This window comes from Apium graveolens, chromosome 8 (genome assembly GCF_009905375.1).
Source record: "Apium graveolens cultivar Ventura chromosome 8, ASM990537v1, whole genome shotgun sequence".
Taxonomy (NCBI): domain Eukaryota; kingdom Viridiplantae; phylum Streptophyta; class Magnoliopsida; order Apiales; family Apiaceae; genus Apium; species Apium graveolens.
Window position 1 is genome coordinate 251,797,519 of NC_133654.1, and position 4,884 is coordinate 251,802,402.

Genomic DNA, 4,884 nt, shown 5'->3' on the forward strand with positions numbered 1-4,884 from the left:
AAGGCTTGTATATTGATATTTCAGGTAAGGTAGCTGGTAGTAAATGTTTATTTTTAGAAGATACTATTTAGTCAGTTGAGAATTTTATTGCAACCCCGCATACCCTATTACAACCCCTGCTTTGTGGTTGCAATAGTTGTTAGACCGATGTTAGGTGTTTGACAATTAGTAGAATATTGTGGGAATATTGTGGGCCCCACTAGGGGGACCCATATGCAACGGCCCACTGGTGGGTCCCCCGGAAACACTTTTATAATCAAAAATTTATAGGAACCTATTTGATTTATTTCCATAGTTTCCAAAAATAAGATACATGTTTTTTCAATTTCATCAATATCAAACAACTGTTACATCAATAAAACATAGAACAAACATTCATATAACCTAAACTGCTCGTTAAACACCTTATTACTAGTACAAATGTGAGAACTACTACATTTAAAAATCATAATTATCCGACTACGAAATGATGCATCAGTCTTGTACTAGCATTCTACTATTTTTACAAAGTGTTGCTATTTTTTGCGGGGTTTGCTCCAATGTATGCCTTCAGACCTGAATGATACATAATAGCACGTATCAGGACACTAGAATTTAAGACTCAAGTTATCACTTGATATAAGAAAAGTGGGTACCAAGGGTCAGACAAGCATACTTACTGCAGAAAAGCAAGTGATCGTAAGAAAACCACCGCCAAGTACCCAATTTGAATGCTTTGAGAGTAAGAGCTGTTGAATTGAACCTGAAGAAGACACAACAATACATATTGCTTGGCCTTTGTAAAAAATTATCAGAAATGCTCTAGATACTGATATTTCCGCGCCTAGAACTTTGATACGCTGCTCATCTTGAGATTTTCCATCCTAAAACGTTATAGCAGTCAAAACATTAACTAAAAATCACGAACATCTGCCGTTTTAATGTAATTTGATTAAAAAAGACCATTATATTCATGTATACTTTATGTACTATCGGAAAATAAATTAAAGTACCAAATATATTGCAAAAGAAATATGTTTATTAAACATCTATTCAAATGTAACCTACCAATACTAATATATCCTACCTTAAGGAAATCGCAAACAAGAATGTGAAAGCGGGTATCAAGTTTCCCATGGCAACTCCCAGAGTTGCAGAGGCGTAGTCAATACATACATAACCAATTTTAAAGAAGTGTATTCTATTGAGCCAAAATAAATTTAAAAAAGGTACCAAGACTGACGAAACTCAAGGTGGTACTCAGTGTCAAGCCCACAACTAGAATTTTCAAATGACATGATATTATATAATCGCATAGCATATAAATCTTTGCAACTCACCAGAACAAAGGCACGAGAGGAAGAATAGCTCTTGCTTAAGCGAACTCATGTCAAACAGAGGAGATGACCCGGTGTTATTTTCCCTCAAATAGAACTCTATTATATTCATAGATGCCTCCACAACATCTGCCTCAAAACCTGTCTCAGCCAAATATTTCAGTGTATACAATTTTCTATGGATATAGAAACAAATCCAGGAAATCGCCCTTGCATTTTTAAGAATAAGCTATAAAGATGTTATTATCTTAATTGGTTCCTAATTAAAGTCGACATGTATCATCTGATTAAATGTGTCTTAAGAGAGCATTTGTAAGTTCACAAAGATGATGTCCAAGTGAACATTGAACACTTAACCAGTTTTTGATTTTAATGAATAATTTCTATAATTATCTATAGATTCCACATACGTTTGAAATTTACTTATTATGGAGAATACCAGTTGCATGAACATATACCTCGAACATTTTGTTGGGGATGCGACCCACTCCATGTGCAAATGGGACAAGAGCATTGCCATCAAATTTGTTGTCTATGACTCCATTTCCAATCATATAGCCCTGCATTCCCCAATTTTAAAGACGAATAGAAATAGTTAAATTTCTATTCCGGTAAATTACTGTCAATATAAAATATAGCACAGTTAATTACTTCATTGTCAACCCTCATGAAATTTAGAGAAATATAATAGAATGCCATACCTTGGGCCACATTCACATAAGTGACGAAAGCCTCATACCCTCATACGTATGTGAATTTTTTAAACAAATTGTTTAAAAATAGTAATTCACAAGCAACATAAGACCGTAGAATAGTAATTTCCAAGTGCTTAGGCACTTTCTGGTACCTAAGAATGTAAGAACACGAACTTGTGCACCAGGCGCCCATTTCTAAATTTGATTTAACTAAATACAGTTCTGGATTTGGCATGTATACAAATCTCAATATCAGAATATATATAATGCAGATAAGAAGACAACCATCTGTATAGCCAAATGCAAGCAATGTCATCTAAAAATCAGAAAACAACACTAAAAAAGTATAAAAAATACCTTACAAACGGACATAAAATCATCATGATGAGACTCACGTTCACCAATACCGATATCCGAAACCTCATCACCAAACTCCTTAACAACTACAATCGTCTTCCGTTTTCAACTAACACTCCCGGCTTCTTAACAAACCCTGTCGCTTTTTTCGTCTCATAATTAACCTCAATCTCAGTCCCCAACACCTTCAACGCTTTACAAAACGTCTCCACCATCAACCATTGGATTCACCATCACCGCCACTCTCCTCCCGCACTTTTCAACCAAGAAAAATCAGAGGGGGGAGAAAAAACAAAAAAATTAGACCATACATAACTCAACATAATCGAATACACCAAACATTAGTAGAGGAACTTAAATTAAGAGCATATAATAATACCTGATCAGATCAAAAAAATCCTAAATTAACTTTATTTATAAAACCTGATTGATTCGAATCCCCAATCAACCCCTAATTCTGAACATCAATTCTGAACCATCAATTCAGAATACAATTTTGGAAAACCCCTAAATCTTGAAGAACCATTCAAGGTGTTTGAGAGAGAGATGAGAGGCTTTTTTCAAAGAAAAAAGTGTAAGTTGCGCTGTGTGTTTCTTCTACTTCTGAAAATTTAAAGTCAGGTCACAAAATAAAGCCGCAACTTTCCCACTTCTGAAAATTTTTGTTGTCCGCATTTTTCATGGTTTTTTATAAATATATAATTTGATATTAGAATTATTAATTTTTTTTTATAAATTTGATTATTTTTAATTTGATATCATCAAATATATTTTTTTAAATCAACCTTATCAAATATAAATTAATTTTTCTATCATAAATCACTCCGTGAAGGAATTATTAATTTTTAGAAATCAAATTTATTTTTCACATTACATATTCATTTAAATATCAGTAAAATTACATGTTACTTTTTTAATATTTAAATATTTTACAAAGTATTAGGAAATAATAATTTCCAGCTCTCACCCCCAATTTCATCTCTTGGCCCAAGTTCTAATCAAAATAAATTCCAACCTTTTTTGTTGAAATTTAAATAATTAATTTATCTTTTCTTTAAATAAATTTTGTTTTTAATATTTCTTTATGAAAAATGAAGAAATTCAAAAATATATAAATATTATAAATAAATCCACTATTTACTTGTTAAGTTTTATAAAGCGTTCAATTTATCAATATAATAACTAATATTATTAACTTTTTAAAATATATAAAATTTATTTCAATTATTATTTCTTTTTTATGTAAATAATTATTAATTAGTTAAATTAAAAAAAATCACCTTTATATATATGTCATTTTGGTAACACATTGTAAGTATACCGCAACATCAAAAAAAAGAGGTTGCGATAAACATTTATTTAGAAGGCTACTATTACAATTTTCTTTTCGACCCAAAAGTTCCAGCATGCAATATATGGCGTAGTGTATAATCATCGTGTTCCAATCTCATCACAAGATAGTAACACTATGCTTTAACTGTCAAGGAATTGGGTATAAGATGTCTGAGTGTCCTTCTAAACAAAACACACCTTTGAAAAAAGTCAACGTGGTGGAAAAAGAAAATCTGGATGATTTAACGTCGAGATGATTAAAGAAGACCTCGAAACGGAGGAACATTTAGAGAAGCCAACAAATCTTGGAGCACTACGCCATAGATTGGATTCTGCAACCCAAACAAACCGTTACTAAAGGCCAAAAAAGTGTTGCTAAAGGCCAAAAAAAGGATATTGCGACTCTTTTTCGGGATTGCAATTTTAGGCGTTGCAATAGAGTTTTTTGCAACCCCGGGGACACCCTATTGCAACCCTTGGTTATCCGTTACAGAAACGTGCTATTGCAACGCCAATAGGGTTGCAATAGGACTTGAAAAGTGTTACAATAGGGTTTGGGCTATCAGTACAATATTTGTGGGGCCCACAGTTCCACATGTGGGCCCCCACCCGTGGGGCCACTTGTGGGGCCCACATGTGGGGGTATTGATGCAAACTTTTTGCAACGCTTTTTGGTTTTTTTGCAACGTTTTTTAGTATTTTTTGCAATATTTTACACTGATTATTAGCAACACTATAAAGACCTATTGCAACGCTTTTACAAAAAAAATGCTAGGAACTGTTTGTAAATTAGCATGCCCATAAATAAGACCATTTTCTTAAAACTAACACAATCCACAAACCATAAATATCAATCCACGAACCATAACATCAGTTACCACATACTACCACTACCTTCACTGTCACCATACTACCATCATTATACCACTAATTATCTACCAACCATAAAACAAAAGCGGAAGTTTAAACAAGTTAAAGTTACAGTTCAAAATCTAAACTTAGTAGTAATGAGAAAAATAAAGTAGAGCGAGAATGCTGTTAGAACGCTTCTGACTAGGTAGATACACCTCCAGTAATAGGAGTGACCATGATAACAGGAGTGCCACCATCATGGTCACTTGAAAATGTGACGCATAGCTCTGCCATATTGACATTGAGACTAGGGTTTCACCTAGTTTTCTCAG

The 4,884-nt window shown here is 33.2% G+C and overlaps 1 long non-coding RNA gene across 1 annotated transcript; it reads right to left on the reverse strand.

Annotated features, from left to right (window-relative positions):
* Nucleotides 1-285: 285 nt before the first annotated feature.
* Nucleotides 286-2,984, reverse strand: LOC141676788 (uncharacterized). The gene is made up of 6 exons (XR_012557140.1): nt 2,748-2,984; nt 2,369-2,623; nt 1,775-1,876; nt 1,320-1,457; nt 660-863; nt 286-555 (listed from the first exon to the last, which is right to left on the reverse strand). It is a non-coding gene; the product is annotated as an uncharacterized LOC141676788 (long non-coding RNA).
* Between the last annotated feature and the right edge of the window lie 1,900 nt (nt 2,985-4,884).